General features: G+C 39.9%; 1 protein-coding gene across 2 annotated transcripts in view; it reads right to left on the minus strand.

Moving 5' to 3' along the window:
- Positions 1-17582, minus strand: part of thsd7ba (thrombospondin, type I, domain containing 7Ba) — a 225420-nt gene that overhangs the window by 167800 nt on the left and 40038 nt on the right. The gene's annotated exons all lie outside the window — the stretch shown is intronic.

The following is a 17582-nucleotide window of genomic DNA, read 5'->3' on the forward strand; positions in this document are numbered from 1 at the left end:
AAGGTGCTGCTGGTGGATGGAGCAAAATCAATTGCGAACATGCAGTTTCAAGTAGGGACAAGCAATTCATTTAATCTTTATTCAATCTCAACTTTAGACTTCTATTACAGTCAAAGTGTGTGCGCTATACCTCTTACTTTCTGCATCCAGCATCTATAGTTATTGCAGTAATCATGTACTTAAAACAAACACAGACAACGTCTAAGAAAACAGAATACATTGTTTGTACAGAGGCTATCTAGGTTTTTGTAATAAAGGTATCTGAACATAATGACACAAATGTGGCAACTTTATAAAGCAATACAATTTTAAGCCATGCTAGCAACAGCACTGTCAGACTGTCGCCAGCCTGTCCATCTCGTTTGTCCAGATCATAGACTGTATATAAGAAGTAGACGTAGTCACCCTGATGTCACTCATTGGTCTGTGGACTGCCGTTGTGAAGCCTTGAGTTCAGTATTTTGGCCGTCGCCATCTTGATTATTTTGGAACCAGAAGTGACACGAGAGGGTGGAGCTACAGTAAGCATAACTTAATGCTGAATAAATATATTTTTAGATGACCAAAATGTTACAAATGTTACCCAATCACAAGGAAGCCATGTCCTAAAGCATGTCCTGCTTTATAGCCTATTTGACCCTAAATGGGACCATAATATACAAATGAACATCATGCTGTATTGAAGAAGACTTCAAACTAGCGATTGAGACTATGAACTCTTGTTTACTGAGGTAATAAAGTGAGAATTAGGCTCATTTTTTCATAGACTTCTGTACAATCTTACTTCTTTTTGCAACCAAAGGAGTCGCCCCCTGCTGGCTATTAGAAAGTATCTGTTGTTGGAAATCGAAAATGAAGGTTCCAGACTAATCCACATTTGTGATTTGGTTTGGCGATGTCAGGCTAGTGGCCCTCTGCTAGACAGCTGAAGATGGACGATTCACCTTCCAACATGATAATGGCCTTAAACACACCACAGAAAAAAACATGCAGTGGCTGCAGGATAGGAAGGGGGATGTCCTTGAGTGGCCAAGTCAGAGCCCTGACCTAAATCCCACAGAAAAACTGTGGATGAACTTGAAGAGAGCTTGATCAGAATATGAACTCTCATTCCCATCATCTGAATATGTCTCAAAGCAAACTCTGTTTTTCATGTCTAGGCTCGGGAGTATTCTTAGACTCAAACCTTTAAAACACTTCCTACCCCCGTACATCAGCAGACAAACGTCAAAAACCCAACTATGGCGCTTTGCCAACAATCGCATCACTAAAAAACCCACCATATGTGTTACGCAATCCTTCCAGAAATTGAAAATCATTTTCCCAGACTGTTAAGATGTTGTGTGGGGTTGTATTTGCCAGAGAGAGGTATCTCCACTCTGCCAACACCTCAAACAGTCTGGCAGTCCAAGCAGCTGCTCCTGAAGCCAGGGTTGTGAACTCAATCAGCTGCATGTTTATCGTCGTGGCACGGAAACATACTATGGCTCTTTCTGCCTGCCTCCATGCGCTGTAGGTGCAACCGTTAAGCAAGCTGAAAGGGTCACAGCATTGATAAGGGCAGGGGAGAATGTTAACTCTGCCTCACCACACAAAGATCAGCTAACTGATACCATCCATCTACTCCGGAGTATCTTTTCTTCACATCTCTATATTGTGATGCTTTCTTCTTTCTTGGTTTCGGAATATTTATAAAGAATAGCTTTGGGTTTTATTGGAAATTGAATCATTGAATTAACTGGCCTGGAAGCCTAGGCGTCTTTAGAAGATTGCTGAATTACAGTGATTAATTACAAAGCAAATGTGATCAGACAGGGTAAATTTGAAAAAGGCAAAAATGTGGCACCGGGATGTATAAATATGGACGAGCTGCAGCGAATCTCCTAATCAAATTAGTTACGTCAAATACTATTACTGAGAGGAAATTCTTACTTCAGTACACTTAAGTGTATTTTTAATTTGACTCACAAATTCCTAAATCATCTCAATTGCAGTATTTCTTGGGAAGTGATTAACAGCTGATGAAAGGAAAAAAGGAAACCAGGCAAAGCTGAAACACACAGCTGTGTTAACAAGGTATTCCACTGTGTTACTCAAAATCAAATGTCTGATCCAGAATTAGGGCTAACCGATAACTCCTATTTGCATCATCATCGCGATATGAACATGTGGGAGAAACACATCGCAAAAGGCTGTCTGAAATGTGTTGAACAAGAAAAATCATTATATTTAGGGATGGTCACCAAAACCCGGTATTAAACGGGCTCCGGGGTTAAAGACTGTAGTATTTATGATCACGCTGCAGCCTCTTCCTGCTCTGTGTCGGAGCTCTACACACATCAACACACACAGCGAAGTCAGTGAACAGTTGATCAGAGAGGCCGCGGTGGAGACTACGCTCGTTACTGTAAGTAAATGCATTAAAACTTTGCAAGTGTAAAGCCAAGATACGTTATCATTACACCTGTTCAACATGCATGAACATGCTGAAACGGTTAAACATGTAGGAAAGCGATATCTTCAATCTGCTCTGTCCACAGTCTGTCATACACCGCCGCTATGTTTACACAAGCACAGCGCGTTATCTCGGCGGCTAACAGCGGATTGGAAACACGTGTAAGTCATTTTGTTGGGTTGTGAACGACTTTAGTTCCCTCTAGTAAGCAGTGTTCCAGTGTTTTTGTCCGGGGAGTTCATTGTGAATGGTGGAACGAAAGGCGTGAAGGCGTGATGCGCTGTTGTTAACGAGGGTGCAGACTACGGAGCCTCCGTGTTATTAGTTTATTATCTTCATAAAGTATAGGAGCAACGTAACCCTCGGCTACACAAGTTAAAACAAAAGCTGGCAGTAGGATATGTAGTCTAATCTAATCTATGTAGTCTAGTCTAGTTTATATTGTTTCCAGTGAGATATTAATGAGTTTATATAGTGACTTTGCTGTTGTAAAAATTACTGTTGCTGCTCTAGAAACAACATTAAGACTAGTTATATTTAAAATATATGTACCGTATGTACAGCTAATGTGCACACTTCAATTATCGCTAGTCATATCGTCATCGCATTATTGAACAATGTTATCGCACATCGCAGATTTTCCTCATATCGTGCAGGCCTATCCAGTATCAGTGCTCAGTGTGATCTATTGCAGCTCAGCTTCACATGTGCTGTATATGAAAACAATCCAGAGTCAGTCAGGGACAGATACGCATTTAAACTGATGTAGTTTAACGTCAACAAATCCTGATGTTCAACACAGAATTATGCATCAAAGCTGCTTTAAAGATACGAAAGGTGTTTTTATATTCACGCACCATTTACTCGATCACATACTCCCCCGTTCAAAGCAAATCAATAGCCTTTATAGTAAAATGACGCTAATTGATGTGATGCCTAAAACAAAGCAACGGAGCGTTGTGTTGTTAGCCAGATAATTCTCGCTGGATTGTTGTTGTTTTTTTCACACCATAAATATTTCATCAAACATAAAAAGGGATCTCAGAGAATGTCAAATTAGCGCAGAACAAAAGCAGCAAAATGATAAGCCTTTTTCTATTCATTGGTTTGAACATGCTCGATAAGAACACCACACGTCTCCGAGGGGGAAAAAGAAGTAGACATCTCTCATCCTCCGCAGAATTAATTGGTGATGTTTGAGGTAGTTCATCTTCAGGTACAAATAGAGTAACTGCACCCCCTTGAGAAGCTGCGACAGCATGTGCAAAATAGAGCAAAAAAGGATTTGGAGCAGAAACAGACACCAAAAACAAATGTCTTTGCTTTCTGAAGCGGAGCTGGGAAATTATTCCACAAAAGACGGAATGAGGGAGATGGCGAGCTTGAGAGAGAAACAAACCGTTCCTGGATAATCGGATTTGTCTTGTGCGGCTGTTCCACCTGGCCTCCGAGCCACTACCTCTCTCGTTCATTAAAAAAGCTTATAATTAACGCAGCACTGGCTGTAATCCTGGTCACTCTGTCTCCCCTTTTCAATTGATAGGAGTGTCTCGTGGGACCGGGGTATGCAGGTGAGCGTGTCTGAGTCGCAGGCTGCTGGGGATCCAGAGGGGATTGTCGCCCAAAGAGGGAGCCATCAGTGTGAGCGACGGGGGGGGAGGGGGGTGGCGTGACGGCGTCAGGATTAGTTTTGAGGAGGCCTGGTTGCTGAGGCGGGCTGATAACATGGGTCAGCAGTTGCAGAGACACCTGGACCCCGAAGCCATGAGTGTCTCTCCGGAAAATAACTGTTAATGTAGTGAGAGCTGTGTGTATTTATCTGTGTGTGTATGTGTGTGTGTGTGTGTGTGTGTGGTTGTGTGTGTGTGGGCGGGGTAGAGGAGGGGTTGATACAGCACCTGCCTAGCCTGCAGAAGATGTCCTGAGACGGCTGAAACCTGCAAAAAGTCAATTATAAAGAGGGGGAAAATGTCGAGGAGAGGGGAACCATGGATGAAATTAAAAGCCTAGTTTCTTGTGATGAAGTGGCAACGATATGAAGTTTTCACCAAAGAAGTAGTAATCTCCATTTCAAGTGTTCCAGCAAGGGCTGTCAAAGTTAACACGAAAATAACGCATTAACGCCAAATCGTTTTAACGCCATTAATTTCTTTAACGCAATTTGTGATTTTTAGGTTGTAGCGGGCTCAGATTTAAAGCTAGAGTGAAGATACTGGCATCATATGAAACTAGAAAGCCTAAGGAATCCATTGGTACTAACCTTGTAGTACTAGCTTGTCGCAAAGGAGTTAAATAACGCTCCAAACTTGCGCTAAATTTTAGCGCGGAAAAACTGGCATGACCATTTTCAAAGGGATCCCTTGACCTCTGACTTCTAGATATGTGAATGAAAATGGGTTCTATGGGTACCCACGAGTCTCCCCTTTATAGACATGCCCACTTTATGATAATCACATGCAGTTTGGGGCAAGTCATAGTCAAATCAGCACACTTGTTGTTGGGCTTGAGTTTGCCATGTTATGATTTAAGCATATTTTTTTATGCTAAATGCAGTACCTGTGAGGGTTTCTGGACAATATCTGTCATTGTTTTGTGTTGTTAATTGATCTCCAATCATAAATATATACATACATTTGGATAAAGCAAGCATATTTGTCCACTCCCATGTTGATAAGAGTATTAAATACTTGACAAATCTCCCTTTAAGGTACATTTTGAACAGATAAATAATGTGTGATTAATCATGGACAATCACGCGATTAATCGTGACTAAATATTTGAATCGATTGAGCCCTAGTTCCAGCATGTTGGAGAAAGAAGAGATTGCACAGTGTTTGAAGGAGAGCTGAAAACGTAGTGTTGTAGTTTGACACCAGGCGGTGTAGCTACTGTTGTTATCTTTGTAAAAAATCAACACAAGCAGCATGGCCTTCACTGGGTTTATGTTCTATGAATAGCTCAGACTACAATACACTGACCTATTCACTGTTCACCGCGCTGCAGTCTGACAATAACAGTAAAATAACTACTGAATGACTTAATTCCCTTAAGCCACTTCAAAGACGGCTTTGCATAATAAAACGTGTACATTTTAGTCTTTAAAGCTGAATTGCATATTTTTAGATCAAGGCACAGTTGAGACTTTGCAAAAATTTGAAAATAGAGCGTCTGTCAGCGAGGCCACAACAGGTCGACCAGCACAGACAGAAAAGCAATGCGACAAACAAAACAATTTGAAAACAAGTTAGGACTTCATATTCAAGCATTACTTTGCAGATTCCAAGACGAGACTTCGGTTCATACATAAAAGGCCCCGTTTTCGTATTTTGAGTCATCAAAACATTATTATTATCTTTCGCACTCTCTCAGTTCTAAATGTCAGAACATTATGTTCACTTTGTTCACTGACCTTTCCAAACCCATCAACACTGCCAGCAGCACTAATAACCCAGACGCGCACAGCTATGTTTCTATCTCATACTGTGCTATCTACATATTTGAAACAATGAGCCAATTGCTATGCGATGACCTATTGTTTATTAATGTGCTGAAAGACAACATGCGTGTGTGTGACATTATCAATCCAAAACTGTGAGGCGGATTAGAAGAGCGAAGGTGCAACACATCAGAGAGGCGCAGTCGTTTTTCACCTAATTGAAAAGACACTTTATCTGAAGGTTGCTACGTGCAGACATTCACAATTGGTTATTACTTTGGTTTATCGAAATAAACAGACACTTACAGGCATGGACACCTTCAAACATTTAGTTTTTGGTTTGATTTTTCCTGCCGTCAAACACAAATTCCAATTGATGAAACAACACATTGACGTTCTAATACATAGGAATGTCACAAAAAACAATACTTTGGTAACAAGTTGATGCCAAAATTCTGAAAACGTGGCTGTACTTGTTTTTCTGAAGTACCGCATGTACAATCAGGGCTCGAGATTAATGGCGCCTCGTCATCCCGAGGACGAAAAAAAATGTGTTTGGCACTCAGTAAATTCACTATCAGCGTGTCCATGGGATGCACCTACTTTTTCCATAACAATTTTACATTGCGGACAACAAATCGGTGTTGAAATCGACAGGACGAGAGCTAGTTAACGTTAGCTGTTACCTCCGTGCAGGAATGTGCTGCTTACCGGCTGCTAACAGATAAAGTTAACTAGCTCTAGTCAGGGCTTGCTTATGCTTATGCTCATGCTTAAGGCATAGGCCATATAGGCGGTCGCCTAGGGCGCCACCTTCTGGGGGGGCACTTGTCACCCAGAATTTTTTTTTTTTAAATTAATAATTATAAAAAAAAAAAAGTGGGCTTCTTTCCTCAATTTCTGCATTGAGGTAACAAATGAACAAATAAATAAAGAAAGAAAGAAATACACTTTTCACTTCTGTAACTCTCGTTGTAGTGAAACTGACTAAAACACTTTTAAGCCAACAATCTCAGGGACCAATTGTTTATTTATATTATAATAAATACAGTTATTTATGAAAATAAAAATCTTATTTTTTGTCTTAAAACCATTGTGATTGATTTACATTATGATGTGTTCAGGCTCTATTCAGTTAAAAGTGGTATTGGAAGAAGCAGTTGAGTATTGGGAGAAGGTAAATTCTAACGTTATCATGATGTGTTCAAATGTAATCTTGTAAAATGTATTCTTTGGCGAAAAACTTTATTAAGTACAGTTGTTGGAAGGAGATGTTTTCTCAGCAATATAAAATAGATAATAGAGAGGAATTATGACCTGTTTAACTTCCTAACAAAAAAACAGTATGCAAACGGTAATAAAAGAGAGGATATTGAAATACGTGGAATTTGTTTTACTTTTGTTTTTACCGTGGTATCAAATTGGTAACGAGAATCATGGAATTTCACTGGTATTGGTATCGACTACTAAATTTCTGGTATCGTGACATCCCTACTAATAGGCACAGACAGCCAACACACACACACACACACAATCAAAGCAACTTTTGAAGTCTCTTCCATAAAAAGGGTAGGTTAAGCTCCACTGCGTCCGAGCTCAAAGTTCACATTTTGAAGGGTGAGGGGAAACAACTTGGCGCTTTGTGCTTTAAGGAGGCACCAGTATTGTGCAGAGAGATAAGGGCTCAGGACAATAGAGAAAGGCTGCTGGAGAGACCGGATGCCGAGTCTGTAGCCGTCTGGATTATCGGAGTGCAGCCGTGGATGGAAAGGAGAGCAGAGAGGAGGCTGGCCTCGCCGTCTGTTACTGGGAATTATGGTTCCATGTAGAGGAAAAGGCACTCAAACGGGTGACTTCCTGTATTGATTGATGGGTGTTCCAGGGATTAAACCTTAGCCTTATATTGATCCAGTTCACTTTGCCAGTGTAGATACAGGGGAGAGGCGCTAGTCTCACGACAGCTGTTACACTTCCACTCACTGGTTTCTTAATTTTAATTGTTGCATAAAGTGTCGCTTAAGGGCCTATTTATCCTGTTTGTATGCACGAACCAATATACAGCAGGCTAAAAATAAGAAGAAGAATGAATGAATCGTGGCGCCATAGTAAAATCTACCTGTCAGGTATACTACAGCAAAGAAAAAACTGTATTATTTACAAACAATGTCTGACCCAGATCTGACAGGCAGCCTTGTGCACTGCAAATAAGGCAACGCTGTTGCAGCTCGCCAATAAGATAGCTGATGTCACTCACAAGAGTTGGCGCGTCGCTACACAAGGCTGATGAGCAGGAAATGGAGGTGATAGGATGCAATTTGTCACTCACACCGCGGATGTTTATGTAGGGTGTAGCATGAAAGGAAATAAGTGCCTACTTGTATGGAGTACACAGACAATGTTTTGGCAGCTGCAATTAGGCTCTTCGCTGAGCGTGTGAGCATTCGATAGGAATTACGTTCCCTCCTTGCAGGCTTTAAAAGAATAGACAATAATTTGTGGAGATTAGTCTGTGAATGATAGCAACATAATGATGACAGGAGAGGGTGGCACTCCTGAATGATGGAAACATCATCATTCATGTCTATGATCGGCTGCAGCGTTCCATACTCACACTTTGGCACACACTGTGGCTGAATCTCATTTGCAAGAATAAGTGGATCGTGATTGTGATCATGCTTTTGCTGCTTCATGACTTTAGAATAGCCTCCAACAAAGTCTACAAAACCTCACAGAGGCAAAATAAGTACGCATTTTTTTTAAAGTATCTTCAAACTCGCCTCTTTGCTTGAGATTTTTCGTATTTTTGTGATTTGCACAGTTGATGTCCATGATTTTATATGTGGCCTTGTCCGTCTGTTTCATCTCCTTTCTTCCTTTAAACCTCTCTGTAAACCTGTGTATTGTGACTGTTTTGAGAATTGCTATATACAGTTTGCCAATGTGGAGGTGCTTTAAACAGCATTTACTTTAGCAGTCAGACTGTACTATTCAGTACTAAAATGTGTTCTGTATATTGTATTGAAGTGGTTCCTGTTTGCTTCAGGCCATGAGGAAACAAAATGATTCTGCAAAAAAGAAGAAAAAAAAGCTGAATAATCATTATATAACTTTGTAGACTATTTGTGTGATAATTACCTTAAAAGGGACATATCATGAAAAACTCACTTTTTTAGTGATTGTGTACCTACATTTAGGTATCTGGAGTGTCTACCAAACCACAAACTGTTACATTTTGTGGGCTGCCTACAGTAAGACTGTATATAAGAAGTGGACCCAGTCACCGTGACATCACCCATTGGTTTCTGGACTGCCGTTTTGAAGCCTTGAGTTCAGCAATTTGGCTGTCGCCATCTTGGTTTTTGGCCGTCGCCATGTTGGTTATTTGCAACCAGAAGTGACACAAGAGGGTGGAGCTAAGTGCAACCAAACACTGAATAAGACATTTTTAGGCGACAAAAATGTTTCAATTAACTTTCATGAACTGGAAACGCACTGTGTAACGGTTAAAGTTATATGACGAAAATGCGGCCAAGGGCGTGGTAGTGACTTGTCAATCACAAGGTAGCCACGCCCTAAAGCATACCCTGCTTTATGGTCTATTTGACTCTAAATGGGACCATAATTTACAAAATGAACATCATGCTATATTGAAGAAGACTTGAAACTACCGATTGAGACCCTAAACTCATGTTTACAATGTTTACTGAGGAAATAAATCAAGTGAGAAGTAGGCTCATTTTCTCATAGACTTCTATACAATCAGACTTGTTTTTGCAACCAGAGGAGTCGCCCCCTGCTGGCTATTAGAAATAATGCAAGTTTAAGGCACTTCTGCATTGGCTTCACTTTTCAGAATCAGTGGTTGTTGTTTTTTTAAACATTAAAGCATGTAAACATGTTCTAGTAGAAAATGCAAGTATAAACCTGAAAATGAGCATGATATGTCCCCTCTAAATGTGGCTCTGTTTGTGCTACATCTTCCTTAATCACTCTCTGTCCCACACTAAAAAACAAAGATCCCTTATTGGCTGATCCACAAGAACATAGTCAATATAGAATGGTCCATAGTGCAAACATTTTGGGGGGTCCTTGCTGTAGTGTATTCTAGTATTGTGTTCATAATATTGCTTGTTCCACCTAAGAATGTACCCAGACATCTTCCCTTTTGGAGGACAAATTTGGATTTTGTGGCTCTAGTAGCTTCTAAAGATGGTGCTCATCAGCACATTAAGACTCAGGCTTATCATTTATATTATATGCTATTATACTGTTGTACACATTATAATTGTAAGAACTTAAATTAAAGTTAAAAACATCTAAAATGTTGACCCTTATCTTGATGGAAACATTTTGAATGTCCTATTATTATTATTAATGAACTATTAAATTGCTTTTAAAACTAATTGGACCGGATTAATATTCTAGGGGGAGGTCTTTAATAACATATCTGCCCTTGTAACTGAACGTCTTGTTCAGGACGGCATTGGAGACATTACCAAAATATAGGAGGCAGTTCTGTAATAGACAACTGCCGCAAAAAAGTAATTGTTGTCTGGCTCAAATAGGATTCGAGGGTATGGTTTTTAAATAGAGGATTCACAGGACTTAAATTATGCAAGCACCAACAGGTGCACAGAAAAAAACAATGGGTAATTGTGAGTTTAATTATTACTGGATAGGAGATAAAAGTCACCCCAACTCCCATGAGAAAACAAAGCCTGTCCAAATGCATTTTTTGTGTTAATTATAACAAAACAAGTGACAAATATGTGACAGTCACGTGCTACTATGCCATTAGAAGCTGAGGATTCTTGCAACTTAGCAAGTACAAGTATAACAATGGTGTTGCTCTGCTGACACAAAGAGGTGTTTGAGTAGCACACACCCAGTTAGCTCAGAATATGAGCAGAATATCCTAACGTCAGGTCTCAGCTTTTCAGAAAGATTGATGACTAAAAACACTATATAGAAAAATACATTTTGGAACAGAGCTGGGAAGTGGGTTTCTGCTCTCTGTATTCCAGACTTGTTCAATCTCGTACCACCAGTCACAATTTGCGAAGTGCGAGGGTTTGACAGGCAGCTGTCAGCCTTTTCCTTTTGTGTTTGAAACTCGGTAACGGATATGGTATTTTTGTAATTCCAGTGTAGAATGGTTTTACTCAAAGAAATGATGGCTTTACATCTAGCTTAAAGAAAATGTTGTATAAAAATGTTAACTTGGCACCTAGCTGAGACAATTATACAATACAGAGAGCCTATATCAGCACCCCATGTGGGTTGTGAGGCCAGGAAAGTAAAAGTGACATCTTGAATACGTGGAACTACATTAAAAGCCACAAAACTAGGGCTGGGACGATTCACCTATCTCTCAATTCGACACTATCACGATACTTGGGTGCCAAATCGATATGTATTGCGATTTTTAAGTATATCAATCTTATTTCCATATATGTATTTTTATGTACATACAGTTCCCTTTGTTAACATCTTATTTTGAAAACCGGACACAGTCACACGTGTATACTTCCGCTAACTTCGCCAAGTCTGTCGCTAGCTCTCCCGTCAGCTCCGTTCTCTTTATACATCCATGGTCAGCTCCATCGGGGCCATTTGAATGCATTTAACATAAATGTCAGTCTATGGGTCCTCTACAGTTGTAGCGTCGGCCGATTTGACCACGGAGATGCGAGTGACGGCTGTCTTGACCACACGTTACCGCAGTACGATAATGTTTCCTGTCCATGACAGAGTTAGCATGCAGCTTTAGCCATCATGTCTAGCTCTGCTTTTCCTGGAAATGTGTGAATCCCAAAGTGTTTCCATACTTTTCTGTATGTGTAGTGTTTACCACTTTGGATTTAATATGTGAGGTTGCAGGTCGTATCCACGTGGACCCTCCGCCGTTTTCTACTTTCTGGTTTCAGCTCACTGCGGCCGACCGCGGTTTGTTTTGGTTGACGGATACGGAACGGATATGACATCACGTTATTCAGACTACAACAATAAAAGCGGTAACTTCCTTCTACCTCTGCATAGACTCAGATGAAGCAAATATATTGATTTTGGCATTAAACAAAAATGTATTTAAAAATCGTTAAAAACAAAATCGTGATACATAGGTGAATCGTTTTGGGTTTTTTTTCACCCCTATTTGAGCATTTTAAATGGATACAAGTCAGACATACAGTACAATATAGAGGGAAGAAGAGTGATTCCTATTTAGCAAATAAAACCATGGTTTCACAAACAAAATATTTCCAAAAACAAATCTGATTACCTCATCTATATTGAGTTCATGGCATTTTCAAAATGCATGAATCTTCACACCATGTGATGAAAAGAGTGCTGACAACATTTTAAAACAAAAAGGTCAGTTTTCTTACTCTAAGAATACTGCTTGTGGCGTACTTTTATTCAGCATATAACTGTGAACAGAGTACCAGATCAAACACGTACATTGGGATGATATTAGTGGCAACATACTCATGACAGCTAAACTTAATCATCAGAAAGATACAATATAAAAACAGTATGTTCCTTTAACTATGCAGTATAATAACGTGGTAGAAATAGGGACTCTACTGTTTCCTGTCACATCTGCTTTTATGTTTTGCTAGTGTGGAGGCAGCTGCGACCAGAATATCCCTGTCAGGGAAAATAAAGAGCAACTTCACTCAACCTGAGAGAGATTAGGATTTAGGAAAAGGGTATACCAATTCTGGTCCAAGGAAGGCCACTCATTTTTCCCTCAGTCTGCACTTCATGTTACAAAAATAGCATCTATTGTATTTGCTGTAAAGACTTGTACAAAGTGAATAAGACAAGCAAAGGAAGGTTTCCTTTCTTAACCAGTTAATCCGCCACACTGCAGAGCCGGAGCATGAAAGACAGAAATAGAATATCACAGAAAATCAAGCGTTTCTGGATAACGTGCGAAGAATAGCACAACAGTTGAAGCAAACATCGAAACAGGGTTTTGATTGGAAATGCAACTTTAAAATGACCTTTCATTTTTCATTTTGCTTAATGAGTATGTCTATAGAGATGCTATAGGGATGGAAACTTATATCATCTTCTTAATTTTAATAATTGATTATGTCTTATTAACAGCTTAACCTTTATATAAGGCATTCTGCATCACTAAGACACATTATCTTTAAATGATATGCCTTTCTTACAGAAGAATAACAGTCGACAGATCCTTCTACAAAGGACGCAGCCTGCCACCGACTGTGCTGTATGATTGCATCACATCTCTAAAACAAGCCAGAGGATTTGCAGACGCATGCAGATGTAAATACCGTTCCAGAGGATAAAAAGGAGAGACATTCTTCGACTAAATATAAAACTGAAATGTATCCGTAATTAAAGAAACAAAATTGTTTGCATGGCAAGTTTGGAACACAAAGATAACGACTATTGCTTTCATTAAAATGACATCCTAGTAAATGAGTTGACTATAGGAAGCACAGTCTCTCGCATCGCAACGTAAAACTGAACGGTATAACATTTCAGCTAATTAAGTTTACTCACAAGAGTCAACCTTGCGGAGAATATAGTCATTTTTTAATTAAAGAACTTAAGTCACATGCAAAACAATTACTCAGCTAGGCAAATACTGTATTATTTTGATTTGAGTTGAACAGCAGGGAAAGGTTTTCAACATGACTTTAAGGCCAAGAAACGGGGCTTTTACTGTAATGTACCAACTGGCTGCCAATCTTCCGGATACAACGTGTTCTTTGAAGTAGAAAGCCGAAAGGTCAATGGGAAAAGACAATTTGCAGGTTACTCCTGTCCTGTTGACATACATTTTTGAACGTGATCGGCCCGTGCTCATCAAGAATCTCTCTTAGGAATCAGGCTGAAGGTTAAAGTAGGACTGAAAGTACTCCTACCTCAGACTTGGAAATGACAACAAGCTGGAGATGCAACAGCACAGCGTGAGCTTGGACTTGAATCTATGCATACATGCAGAATCTACATCTCCAATTCGGCTCTGACCAGGGCGCCCCACCACAGCATAAATCTTTCACAGCCCCTGCTTTACAGTACAACCCACGAGGAAAAGGATTTTTCATGGAAGCAACTCTTGTTGTACAGAGAGGCGGTTAATGCCAGTGACACAAGACGGAATCAGTTACAGCTAGCTAAACAATGCCTGTAATAACTGCACCGTGTTCAATAGCATTGTGATTCTCAGACTCATAAAACCGACTGTCTGATCTCGTGCCAATGTTCCATGAATTATTTTTGAATCCTCAAACATAAGTGGAGCTTGGAGGATAATTCTTGGTGCTTTGAGGTGTAAGCACCTAGATGAATGGCTGTGCTATTTCTGGAGCGGACTTCCTTCAGAGCTGTAACACCCAGCTCGAAGAGAAAGCAAACACAGGTGATAAACTCAAAACACATACAGTACCTACAGTGTATGTAGCACTGAGTACCATCATCTGTTTGGGCTGTTTTGTCACATGCAGCTTCAGGCTGTGTCAAGTTCAAGTTTGGTTCGTCCTGGTTTGAACAATTTGTCAGTACAAGACAGACTTCAAAGCAGCAGAAAAATTACAGATTTGTGTCAGATATAGGTGGCCTGAGGAAGCGACCTGTATAGTTCAAATCAAAATCTGAAGTCAGAAGTGAAAAGACAGCTGGAACACATTTTAGCCATGGATTTCTGAATCAAGAAAGTTTATCTTACCAAGATGTTGGTGTATATTATATAAAAATGGAAAATTGCAAACAATGTCATATCATTGCGACTTGCATTGTATGTAACAATTTCCCATTAGCAATTACGTAGCTGAGGAAACATGCCTTCAGGACTACATTTTCATCAACACTTACATTACATCAACTTATGTCCAATCTACCAAATGCACACTGTATTTAATGCTAATTTGATGAATGTACTCAGACTGACAGGATCACTCAAGTAACTTCAGTGTAGGATTTGGCGGCATCTAGGAGTGTGGTTGCAGATTGCAACCAACTGAATACCCCTCTGCTCAATCCTCCCTTTCCAAGACCACGGTAATATAAGCCGCCGCAAAACCGTGGAAACGCCGTCCGCCTCACTCAGAGGCCATCCGTACCATAATAACACTACTTAAGGCGCAACGGAAGTCAGGCGACGGCTGGCGCTACCACCGTTTTGCACTCTGCGGCTCACGTTACCGTAGTTTCACAAGCGTGTCGGAGAACTACAGTGGCCTTCAGGTAACGTAAAAACGTGAAAGGCTCTCTCTAGAGCCAGTGTTTGGTTTGTCCGTTCTGGGGTACTGTAGTGGAGCAACATGGCGGAAGAGGACCCGCTCCCTATGTAGATATAAATGGCTCATTCTAAGGTAACAAAAACGCAACGATTCCTAGATTCAGGTGATTATACACTAATGTTAAACATAGTTATGAATATTATATTCCATTTCTGCTAATAGATCCCCCGAAATGTTACACACTGTTCCTTTAAGTCATTCAAATAATAAAAAAATTCCATACAAAGTGCATGGACAATAAAAAGATTGCACCAAGATCTGATACTGTGTACTGACCTTGCAAGTTAAAAATGGAGGAAAGAGAAAAGAGGTAAAAGCCAAAATAATGAGTCTGACAGTGTAAAAAAAAAAAAAAAAAAAAAGAAACTTTCCATATTTTGGGAGCATTTCAATCTGAAAGCGGTCAAAGCAGCAAAGAATCACTACCTGGTCTGATATGGGGTCTGTCAGTGGAACACAGCGTTAACACAATGGCAGATTGAACTGCAGTGCCATACACAATGTATACACTACATTTACATTTGTTTCAGCAATTAAGGCTTGAGGCAAACTCTCGTAGCTTATGAATTATACATGCTTTTAAATGAACATGATTTACATAAAAGCAATCAAACCTGACAATTTAGTGTTACCTCTGCAGAAAGAACATGACTGACGGACATGTAAAAACCTCTATCAGCCGCATAACGGAGTCGAAAAGTTTCTAGGTGTGTTGTGTATGGGTTCTGACAGGGGCTGTGCATCAGCAGAGCGCTCCGTCTGACCTTCCCTGCTGCTGAGCCCATTACGCTTCAATTAACGACAGCGGCCTGCTGCGACCAGAAGGAACAGCTGCTGGGCCCACATGGTGGTAATTCAATGAGAGTCCCAGACAGGGGGACACAAAACTTGATCCACCAATCAGACACACCTATGCACAAGGGGATACAAATTTACTCTGCTGTACCGAGCCTTGAGACGGAGGAGCGAGAGCCGTGACCTGGACGCCATGAGGCTCTCACAGCGTGCGAGAGCCGGTCGGAAATATTGCTGAGCTTCGCCATATGGTTAATTTGATTTTGCGTGCAACAAAAAATCTGATTAGTGGCTATGCTCTCAGCTAATGGATACTCAAAGTTCATGTTAAGGCACTGCAGAGATTCTTTTCAATTGCGTTTTTATAATCATTTGAGTGGGTGATTATGGTCTCGTCTTCTAAATGGGCTTTCTGCTACATAAATTATTTTCTTTTAACCTTATAATAAGAGTTGCCAAAGTCGGACATGTTTTAATCCGACGATGCTTTAAAACACGCAGAATGCAATTAAGTGCAGTTTCTGTTTCTATCATACAGCCGTAGGAATAATATGTACCCTTCATCTAAAGTCTCCATGTTAAGGAATGTGCTATGCGTGTGTCAACAATGCATACTTTTACTGAGCAAGTCTTCCTGCACAACACAAGGATCTAGAATTGGTATAAAACAATGAACTGCAGACTAAACCACTAAGTTATTCTGCAGGGGTTTAAGCAGTGAAGTTTAAGCATTCTTAGATGCATCTTGAGCTACATTATGACATGTATGACATCAGTCCGATAACAGCCCGACCTGACAGACATAGGTTGTCGGGAACGAAAATAGGCTGAGGTTTTTTTGCCTTCTCTTGTCTTGTATAACAAATTGGAAACAAACAGATTCATGTTGACAGTCGGGTTTTTTTTCTTTCTTTTTTCAGGCTTTTCCAAACGCAAGACAGACGGTATCATACACACCTCTTCTAGGGCTGCCCTCTCTTAGTCGCTTATAGGGCTGCAACTAACAATTATTTTCATTGTCAATTAATCTGTTGATTATTTTCTTGATTAATTGATTAGTTGTTTCGTCTATAAAATGGGGAAAAATGTCGATCAGTGTTTCCCAAAGCTCAAGATGATGCCTTCAAATGTCTTGTTTTGTCCACAACTCAAAGATATTCAGTTTACTGTCATATAGGAGTAAAGAAACCAGAAAATATTCACATTTAAGAAGCTGGAATCTGAGAATTTTGCAATTTTTTTCTTAAAAAATTACTCAATCCAATTAATTGATTATCAAAATAGTTGTCGATTAATTTAATAGTTGACAACAAATCAATTAATCGGTGCAGCTCTAGTCGATTAGTCGACTAATCACTCGATTTGGTCTTGGTCGTCTAGGATTTCTTTTAATTTGTTATGCTTTTTTTTAATGCTCAATTACTTTTTTTCAAGAAACCTATGAGAACATCTCTGGTAAACAAAAGATTTAAAGTGGTTTGTGTGATTCCTTGTGGAGAAACTCAGTTTCACAGATCTGTCGATTAAATCAACTAATTGATTAGTCAACAAAATTGAGTGTTAGTCGACTTAGAATTTCTTTGGTCGAAGACAGCCCTAACCTCTTCAGATGGTCCAT

The sequence above is a fragment of the Sebastes umbrosus genome, chromosome 13, assembly GCF_015220745.1.
Source record: "Sebastes umbrosus isolate fSebUmb1 chromosome 13, fSebUmb1.pri, whole genome shotgun sequence".
Classification (NCBI taxonomy): domain Eukaryota; kingdom Metazoa; phylum Chordata; class Actinopteri; order Perciformes; family Sebastidae; genus Sebastes; species Sebastes umbrosus.